This window comes from Medicago sativa, chromosome 6 (genome assembly GCF_051527215.1).
Source record: "Medicago sativa cultivar Bolivia chromosome 6, Bolivia_mono, whole genome shotgun sequence".
NCBI lineage: Eukaryota > Viridiplantae > Streptophyta > Magnoliopsida > Fabales > Fabaceae > Medicago > Medicago sativa.
In genome coordinates, this window is record NC_140754.1 from 20,845,880 (window position 1) to 20,857,090 (window position 11,211).

General features: G+C 39.7%; 1 non-coding gene across 1 annotated transcript; it reads left to right on the forward strand.

The window, feature by feature from the left end:
- Window positions 1-11,104: 11,104 nt before the first annotated feature.
- On the forward strand, window positions 11,105-11,211 carry LOC146913598 (small nucleolar RNA R71). The gene has a single exon (XR_015017209.1). It is a non-coding gene; the product is annotated as a small nucleolar RNA R71 (small nucleolar RNA).

An 11,211-nucleotide genomic window follows, 5' to 3' on the forward strand; every position in this document is an offset into this window, starting at 1 on the left:
CTCTTGAAATTTTGTGGTGTTTGGTATTAAAATTTTGTGAAATGTGCTTGACTCTAGTTCCAATTTCTTTGTGACCCATACCATGTGACTTTGTGAAAGTTAGGTTACTGATTGTGAGTGTTTCTTGCTGCATTTGAGCATGTGTGATTAGTTTCTTATTTTACAAGTTATGTAAATATGTCTATGCAAAGATGAAGGGTAAAATAGGCCTAAAAGAATGGCATAACCCTTGGTTTGAACATGTGCCTATAATCACTACATTGTGGCTGCAATAAAGTCTCTTGAAAATGCCATGAGGAGAGAATTATAGGTCATGGACATATTGAGGGGTTATGATGAACTTTTGGTATATTTTAACACTTTATTCTTATTGATCTTACCACTTTTGTCTAATATTTTCTTGCCTTATCCTATTGCATCTTATGCTACTAACCATTTCATTTCATGTTTCATACACCATGAGCATTTCATCCTCCATCCCACATTCTCATCCTTTTATTTCTTGCATTTTAAAATTCATGTAAAAACTAGAATGTAACACTTAGGAATTTTGTAATATTTTACTTTATGCCTTTAAATTTCTTGCAAGACCATAGAATGTATCTAGGCCAATGATGTAATGGACAATGGACTCTAATAATGTACACCGACACAAGCACCGACACATGCACACACACCACTTTAGGTATATAGCTAGAATATGCATGTTTAGATGTATGTTTAGGATTGTATGTTTAGATGTATGCTTAGGACTTATACTTAGAAAAATCAATTTTCCAAAAAATATGAACAAACTTCACTCAAGTGCTTTTCTTAATAAACCTTGGGATCAAAATCCCATTGAATTTCCCATTTCCTTTTTCTTAATCAAACTTCAATGAATTTTAATCATACTTAGACCACTTTGCAAACAACTAATTCAACCTCACAATTTCATAATCTCATGCCCTTGAGGCCTCTCTCTTATTCTTCAAATTCCAATTTTCGAAACTTAAAATCAACCAACAAAAACAAAAAACATTTTTGGAAGAGAACTACGGTGGATTTGATCCCATAAACGGGTACGTAGGCAAGGAACAAAATTCCTTCAATTCAAATAAAATAAAAATTCAAACACATTCTTCTCCCTCCAATTCTTCACTTAGAATATTTTTAGGTTTAATAAACACTTTCAAAATAGCATTTAAAAATAAAGCATGCGCGTAGAAATTAAAGACGGTTCCTATAGGTTACTATAGTCGTTATGGGTGCCTAACACCTTCCCGTAGCGAAAACAACTCCCGGACCTCGATTCTCAAGGGTTTTGCTTATTTTTTCCCTTCCCAAGAAAAAATGAGATATCAAAGGTTAAAAGGTTCAAACGTAATCAATGTTTGACACCCGAAAACCAAGATAAAACGCTGCCCTTTCGGGTTTTCAGTCCACCGAGACGCTCATTTTTGCCTAAGCTGCTTTTTAAGATTTGCAACTTACCAAGCTTTTATTTTTTTTTGACAGAGTATTTCTTGACTGCACCAGCATTCATAGGATGTGCGAGTTTGTCACCATCCATAGTTGCGAAAGTCATTGCACACGAGCCTTCATAGTTAGGGGATACAATTTTAGCAAGTGTACTAATTTATATCGAAGTAATAAAATAATTCGTATCCACAGGAACTGTTATGATTTCGACTAAACAAGAATGTTATTGTTAAGATGTGTAAATAATGGGGTTGCCCTAGGCAGTTGATTTGATTGCAATGATAATTTGAAATAACAAAGAAAATAACTTAGGTTTAAAATCAATTTAGAGAGATGACTAGGTCATTCGATTCATCTGCAATTCACTTACTAGCAACCTGATTCTTATGTTTACGAATATTACAAAGTTAACGACGAAATAACAAATTAACTTAGGTCAATCCCTTGAACCTAAATCCGCTTATCTAATTATAATTCCCTAATTCCTTAGGTGAACCTATAATCATCAAAGGCTATAAAGTCCGTTAATCCAATTGTCACAACCTAACAACTCTCTATTCCTAGATCGTCCGTTAGATTGAACAGCATAACTATGTCTGAGTTACAAGCTATTGTCAGTAGTCAAGTAAACCCTAAGATCGATTATATAGTGTCAATATCATAAAAGCATTAAGCACAAGATATACTGAATAAACTAGATTAATATTCATAAAACGATAAGAGTTTCAGGTTACAATGATGTAAGCTAGTACAGACTCATCTCTTGACCTAATCACAATAGATCTAGCTACTCATGGCTAAAGCACAAATAACTAAATACAAAAGAGAATTCATACATGTAAATTTGATGACCGGCTATGAGTTTTGGTGGGATTCCACCGTTTGCTCAGTGATCCAGCTCCAAAAGTGTGATTTCTTCTCCAAAATTTCGAACCCTTTTTCCAGAAAACAACTTGGCTTTTATAATTTCAGTTCTGGGCTCGCCAAAATCGGAGCCCGATGTGCAAAATCGGAGCCCGATTTCTCATTAAAAATCAAATTGATGTCACACGCTCCTCCAAATCGGAGCCCGATAAGAAATAATCGGAGCCCGATTTTTTACGTAGCTGCAGCTTCTCATCAGGTCATAAATCGGGCTACGATGCCCTGAAATCGGAGTACGATTTCAGGCTTCCTTCAAGTATGAATTCTGCTCTTTGTAGCCTCAAAAACACCTGAACTCCAATGGGATTACAATAAAAATGTTCTTAAAGTAATATATGACCTAGTGTCATCATTAGGCATCCCCTTGCCCCTGGAGTCTGGTTAGAAAGTAGTACAAAGTTCCCTTCTTGAAATTCATGGGGACGAACCTTTTTGTTAGAAGCTTGTTTCAAACCTCTTTTGACATAGTTGTACAAGGTTGTCATGCATTTAAATTTGATCAAACTTGGATTCCAGAAGAACTCCTATTGACGGGACTTCGACCTCTATGGGAAGTACGGCCTCCATGTTGTATAATGAAGAAAAAGGGGGTTGCCCTTGCTGAATTGTGTACTTGGAGTACAATACTCATGAAGTGTAGATAGTAACATCTCATGCCAGTCTTTGTAAGTGCATGTCACCTTCTTGATATTTTTATTTGCAGCTTTGACGGCTAAGATGCCCCAGTATGCGAGAGATCTTGTCGGGAGTCTCTTCATTCTCTTCTACAGCTTCGGATACAAGGAACTCAAAGTTGGAAGAAAGTACAAGGTTAAAGTGTTCAACGGGTTTATTAATGCATGATTTGATTATTGATGTTGACAAGTAAGTACAAGTTATGATTATGCACATATTTGAGAATGAAATTTATTTTTTGGTTTTTTTTGTGTTACCATTTTTCCAGAATAAGCAAAAAATAAAAACAAAGTCGGGATCAAAACGACCTTTTTATCAATGATGGAAATACTTAAAGCAAAAAGCCCTACACAAGATCACTTATAATTACAAAGTCTCTATTTATTATATAATATTTTTTTTGTAAGTTGATTTTTCTGTACTTCAACTTGATTTTCATTCATTTTTTTTTTTTTTTAGAGACATAGTGATCTTCCAAAAGAGTATAAAATTTTGTACTCTAAACCCCCTACCCCAAACTTAGAAAGTTGCTATCCCATGAGCAACCCCAAACTTATATTTTTACCAACATATAACAGTGCATAACTCCAACAAGAAACGGGTTCAACATCCTAAGGCTCTAGGCATATAACATGGTTTGTCACCGAAACAAAGGGGTCTAACCTATTGGCTCAAAGTTGGCTTAAAAATGGAAAAATTCAATTCAAAGGGTAGGCTTCAAAGGCTCAAGGTACAAGCACTTTGCCTTAGTGTGTGATGAGATGCAACCAATCGACATAAAGAAAATTCGCAAATCCTAGAAATAGCACAGCATGGAACACTCATATTTGTGGAAATTGGAAAATAAAGATTTGGCTCGTGAACTTACAAGTTAAGATTTATGGAAGTTGTGACAATATACACTGCCGTACACTTCACCATTGAACCTTGTGCAAGCTCTACCTCCTTTGAACTTTTGACACACCATTGAGGAAACAAATGCTACAAAACTGGTAAACTTCAAAATCAAAGAAAATTCATTAAGAGCAAGTGCCGATGCAATTACAAAAACATGGGGTAACTAAACATACACTAGCAGCAGTCATACATACATTTTATTAAGCAAAGTACTTAGCCAAAACAAAATAACAACTAAACTACTAAAATGAAAAGTGAAGCATCACTCATCATGCTGCCCCTGGTCTCCACCCTGAGGGAAAAAATCTGACTGTGATGGAACATCCGCTAAGTCAATCTGAATGTCCATATTCTCACCATAGTTGTAATCCTCCTCAATGTCTTGCTCCCTTTGCTGAGCTCTCTCCCTAGTCACCCGAAAATAATTCTGCATGTTATCTCGAGAACCAAACCTCTCATAGGAATAACCCGGCTTCCTCTTGTACTGAATTTGCATTGCTGCGAACTGGTCTGAGAAGCGCGGGGGTTCAATTAAAAGCTGTGAGGATGCTTCCTCCATCCAATTTGCCGAGGTATAGATGTATTCAGCCAACGCCGGATGCATAGGAGGGTATTCAGCTTCTGGTGGTGCTTGATGCTGCTGGTGGGGCACCTCCGGTGGTGCTTGGTGTTGCTGATGGTGAACTCTTGTGACTTTCTTCTCCAACCTTGCCATTGTAGACTCGGTGATAGGCACTTGAGACTTGAGAATTACATCTCCCGGTTCTGCTAACACACCAGCCTTCTCGCATAACAGGTTGATCAGGCAAGAATGACCCAAAGCCGTGTTTTTATGGACCATGTCATGAATGTTGTAGGCTATCAGCTTCCCTACATCCATCTGTTCCTGCTCAGAGAATAACACCAATAGAATAAAGGCACGAGCTAGTATCATCTCAGCTGCAGCGGAGGTACTCACAATAGTTGATAGAATGAACGATGCCCATGCTCTCGGAATTGGGAGTAAATCAGCAGTATCAAGCCTCTGAGGGTTGTTCGTCGGGTGTTTTCTTATCCAACCCTTTCCTTCTTTCATCAGCCCTGTTAGTAACTCATCCCACTCCTCTTGACCACGAGGCCAATTTCCGGATATCCTTCTCCTTTCAACATCACAGATGGCTGGTACAGGTAGCCCCAAAACACGATTGATCTCGTGGGGACTAAAATCAATCCTCTTACCCCGAACCGTTGATACATAACTCCCTACTTTCTCACAAATAGCATTCGCAAAGAACTCCATAGCAATAGACTTATTACTTGTCTTGCTCACCATCGCATTCAGCCCTTCCCAGCCTTTCTCTCTCAACGTTCTATCAAATGTGTTGTACCCCACGAGTTTCGTGAGATCAAATGCTCTCTCACCAGTAAAATCTAACGTCTGGATCACCTTGTACCTTTCCTCGGCCTCATCTGACTTGAACCGCTTGTATGGTGGTGGTTGAGTTGGTGGTGGTTGGTCCGCTGGTTGGTTGGGTGGTGGAGGGTTAGATGATGAAGCTTTGGTTTGATTGCGGGTGCGTTTGCGTGGTTGTACTTCGGTGTTATCGGATGTTCGAGCCATTTGGGTGGTGTTTGTGAAGAATGGGTGTGAAGGGAAGGTGTTCGATGAAATGGGTGATAGAAATTTTGTGACTTTGAGGGTTAGGTATGGATTAGAGAATGTTTATGATGATTTAGAATGTTTGGGTGAAGAATTTGTGGTGGAAAAGTGAAGTTAGGGTGGTTATTTGTGTGGAAGGTGATGAATGGCGGTTTCAAGATGAAAATTGGGCAGAGCTTCGCTAGAGTGATGAGTTTGTACGGTTCTGAGAGTGAAACAGGTTTATATAGGCTAACAGAATCGTAGTCCGATGGTTACAATCGGAGTACGATGAGCGTTTGTAACGGTAACATGATGCCAGAATATTCCACAATCGTAGCACGATCCCCTAAAATCGTACTCCGATTTTTTACGATTCAAAATTGTTTTCAGTTTCCAAAAATCGGAGTACGATGAATCACAATCGTAGTCCGAAACCCCTTTTTTTTTTTTTGTGTAAGAAAAATCGTAGTCCGATTTAGGGATATCGGACTCCGATTTTTTACGAGAGCAAAGTTCTAATTGAGACAGCAAATCGTAGCCCGATATTTTAAAATCGGACTACGATTTCTCTTTTGCTTCCACACTCTATTTTTTTTTTTTTTCAACACATAAGAAAACGTAAAATTACCTGAACATAAAAACAGTGGGTTGCCTCCCACTCAGAGCTCGTTTTCCGTCATTAGCTTGACTTCTGACGACCTTTTAAAGGTCGGATAGTACCAGGCCCACTCTTTCTTTGGGCATGTCACCTCCATGATAGGGTTTTAACCTTTGCCCATTTACCTTAAAGCTCCTCTCACCATCAGGTGTCATCACCTCTACAGCTCCATGTTGTGACACCTCTTTACTATGAACGGTCCCGACCATTTGGACTTCAATTTACCTGGAAACAACTTCAACCGCGAATTGAATAATAAAACTGGTTGCCCAGCATAAAACTCCCTATTGACAAGGTTGCGGTCATGATATTTCTTTGTTCTTTCCTTGTAAATTAGCGCATTTTCATACGCTCGCAGCCTCATTTCCTCCAATTCATTTAGTTTAAGGAGTCTTTCCTTACCAGCTAGAGTTTGATCAAAATTTAAAAACTTGATAGCCCAATAGGCTTTATGCTCTAACTCAACTGGTAGGTGACAGGACTTTCCGTAAACTAATTGATATGGTGAAAAACCAATAGGCGTCTTAAAGGCAGTTCTATAAGCCCACAATGCATCATCAAGTTTCTTTGACCAATCTTTTCTAGATGATGCTACTGTCTTCTCTAGAATTTGTTTCAACTGCCTATTTGACACTTCAACCTGCCCACTAGTCTGAGGATGATAGGGAGTAGCAACTTTGTGCTTAACATTATATTTTGAAAGAACACTTTCCAAGTACTTATTGCAAAAGTGCTTCCCCCCATCACTGATCAAGACTCTAGGGGTTCCAAACCTAGGAAAGATATTTTTCTTTAAAAAGTTCACTACAGTATGGGCATCATTAGCCATGCAAGAAATTGCTTCCACCCATTTAGTCACATAATCAACACAAACAAGGATATAGAGGTGAGAGTAGGAGGATGGGAATGGACCCATGAAATCGATGCCCCAACAATCAAATGGTTCAATCTCAAGGATTCCCTTGAGGGGCATTTCATTCCTCCTAGAGATGTTACCTGTTCTCTGACATTTATCGCATTGTTTGACAAATTCGTGGCAATCCTTAAATAAGGTTGGCCACCAAAAGCCGCTTTGCAATATCTTAGCTGCGGTCCTTTCACCGCTGTGGTGGCCTCCATAAGCTGAGCTATGGCAGTGCCACATGATACTTTTTACTTCATCACCTGCAACACATCTACGCAACAAACCATCAGCGTTAGTTCTAAATAAATATGGGTCGTCCCAAACATAAAAATTAGCCTCCTTAAAGAATTTCTTCTTCTGCTGATATGTGAAATCTTCGGGAATCAAATTCCCTGCTTTAAAATTTGCCATGTCTGCAAACCATGGCCTCTCAGCTACCACAAACAACTTCTCATCCGGGAATTCGGCCTCAATGGCCCTCTCCTTCTTTGTAACTTCTTCATTCTCCAACCGGGAGAGGTGATCAGCCACCACATTTTCTACTCCCTTCTTGTCTCTGATTTCCACATCGAACTCTTGCAGCAAAAGTATCCATCTCAGCAACCGGGGTTTGGAGTCCCCTTTAGTAAGCAAAAATTTTAGGGCTGCATGATCTGCGAAAATAACAACTTTGGATCCAATGAGATAAGAGCGAAACTTTTCCAAAGCAAATATTATTGCAAGCAACTCTTTTTCAGTAGTTGCATAGTTAACTTGGTTTTCGTTTAAAACCTTGCTTGCATAATAAATGGCATGGAAAAATTTCTCATGGCGTTGGCCAAGCACTGCTCCAACCGCGTAATCGCTTGCATCACACATTAATTCAAATGGGAAGTCCCAATTTGGTGCAATGATTACCGGCGCAGTGACCAACTTTTTCTTAATTATAGAAAACGATTCTAAACATTCAGCATCGAAAACAAAATCATTTTCTTTAACCAGAAGGTTACAGAGGGGCTTAGCAATTTTTGAAAAATCTTTTATAAATCGCCTATAAAAACCGGCATGCCCCAAAAAACTCCTCACCCCCTTCACATTGATGGGAGGAGGAAGTTTTTCTATAACCTCAATTTTTGCCTGATCAACTTGGATGCCTTTCCCAGAGATCTTATGCCCCAAAACTATACCTTCAGTCACCATAAAGTGACATTTTTCCCAGTTTAAAACAAGGTTAGTTTCAATGCATCTCTTAAGAACAACATCCAAGTGATGTAAACAATCATCAAAAGACTTACCGAAAACAGAAAAGTCATCCATAAATACCTCTATGTTCTTCTCCAGCAAGTCTGCGAAGATAGCAAGCATGCACCTTTGGAACGTGGCTGGTGCGTTGCACAATCCAAAGGGCATTCTTCGGTAGGCAAATACACCGAATGGGCACGTAAAAGCTGTCTTCTCCTGATCCTCCGGGGACACCGCAATTTGGTTGTACCCCGAATACCCATCCAAAAAACAATAGAAGGCCTGTCCAGCCAACCTCTCCAACATCTGGTCCATGAAAGGTAACGGAAAATGGTCCTTCCTAGTAGCCTGATTTAGCCTTCGGTAGTCGATGCACATCCTCCAACCTGTCACCGTCCGAGTGGGAATCATCTCATTCTTTTCGTTTGCCACCACGGTCATCCCTCCTTTCTTGGGTACCACATGTACAGGACTCACCCATGCACTATCTGAAATTGGGTAAATCATGCCTGCATCCAACAACTTGAGGACTTCTTTCTTGACCACCTCTTTCATTGTGGGGTTAAGGCGCCTTTGGGGTTGGACCACCGGTTTATATTCAGCTTCCAAATGTATTTTATGCATACAATAGGCTGGACTGATTCCTTTTAAATCTGATATATGCCACCCAAGAGCTGCCTTGTTTTCTTTAAGAACTCTCATCAGTTTTTCTTCTTCAAGAGAGGACAAGGTGCTACTTATAATAGCTGGATGGCTGGCATCTTCACTTAAAAACACATACTTCAAATGGGATGGAAGTTCTTTCAATTCTGGTGCAGCTTGTTTCTCTTCACTTTTTGCTTCTAGCACTTCAAATTTTCTGCTTGAAGATTCAGCTTTCAATGCCTTCAACTGCTGCACACACTCATCAATCTCATCATTAGTGCTCTTCTCATCAACTTCAATCGAATTTGCCATCACTCTTTCTAACGGTTGCACAGGAGTTTCTTCTTGATTTGTTTCATCAACTAGGCTATCAATCATATCAACCCTATAGCACTGAGGATGATCATTCCTATGCTTCATGGCCTCAAAGATATTAAATACAACTTGTTCATTTTGAAACCGTAGTATCAACTCACCCATTTCAACATCAATCAAGGCTCTTCCCGTTGCTAAGAAGGGTCTTCCCAACAACAAAGGTGTCTCCTCATCTTCTTCCATGTCTAGAATAACAAAATCAGCAGGAAACATCAGCTCATTTACCTTTACCAATACATCTTCCAACACTCCATAAGGATGAGAAATAGAACGATCAGCTAGTGTGAGAGTCATCTTTGTTGGTTTAGGCTCCCCGCATCCTAACTTTTTCATCATAGAGAGCGGCATCAGATTAATGCTAGCCCCCAAATCACATAATGCTCTTCCGACATTCACCTTCCCAATAGTGCAAGGGATGGTGAAAGCGCCTGGGTCTTTCAATTTAGGAGGTAGCTTCTTCTGAAGGATGGCACTGCAATTTTCTGACAAGGCGATATTTTCACCATCTTTAGGTTTCCTTCTTCCGGTTAGCAAGTCCTTCATAAACTTTGCATACAACGGCATCTGTTCAATGGCCTCACTAAAAGGAATGTTCACTTGTAACTGAGAAAATAGCTCCATAAACTTTTTGAATTGGCCTGCTTCCTTCTCTTTCTTCTTTGATAGATGTGGATAAGGCAATTTCACATAAGAAGGGACAACTTGTTTCTTCTCACCCTCCTCAAGGAGCTGGATCTTTGTCTTCCTCAACATAGACTCCTCATCAATCAACTTCTCACTTTTTTCTCCCTCTTTATTTTTTTCTCCCTCTGAATTTTTCTCTTCATGTTCATTTTCAACTACGCCTTTATCATTTTCAACTATTTCTTGTTCATCCTCCTCCACCTCAACTGTTTCATTCTTTTTAGTCACCTTTGGGGGTAAAGGTGTCAACACCTTCTTACTTCTCAACTCAATGGCCTTGCAGCTCTCATTGCTTTTCGGATTGTCTTGAGTGTTGCCTGAGAATCCTCCTTTTGTATGTTCAGCCATTTGTTTCGCCATTTGCCCAATTTGTGTTTCAAACATTTTCCGGGCTGCCTCATTGTTTTTCCTTTCGGCTTCCTGGCTTGCCTTCATCTCTTCCAAATTGGATTGAGTCATTTGCATAAATTTGGTCATGGCCTCTTCCCAAGCTGCTGGTGGCTTTTGTTGTTGCTGCGGTTGTTGGCGTTGAGGGTTAGGAAGAAGAGGGTTAAGGGTATTTGTGTTGGAGTAACTCAAATTAGGATGTTTGGCATATCCAGGATTGTAAGTGTTAGAGTAGGGATTATTTTTCTAGTAATTGCCCATGTAATTGGCTTCCTCACTAGACCCCTCTAAGGTACACTCACCATTTGGATGATCCCCTTGGCAAAAATCGCACCTCTGTTGTACTTGCTGGACTTGAGCCTGTTGTGTTTGCCCCATGGTTATGGCTTGAACCTGTTTGGTCAAAGTTTCAAGGTGTTTGGTCATGGCTGCTTGGTTAGCCAAGATGGCAGTATTATCACTCACCTCAAACATTCCTCTCTTTTTTTTCTCAGCCTCAGCTCGATGCTCATTTTGGGTCATGTTCTCTATCAGGTCCCGAACTTCATGATCAGTTTTGGTTCTCATACTTCCACCGGCTGAAGCATCTAAGAACATTCTATGGTTGGCATTTAACCCTTCGGTAAAGACTTGGAGATAAGATTTTTCATCTAGGCCATGTGAAGGACATCTCTTAAGCAAAAGGTTAAAACGCTCCCAAGCATCATACATAGTCTCACCCTCCCCTTGTTTAAAGTTGGTGATCTCATGTTTCTTCTC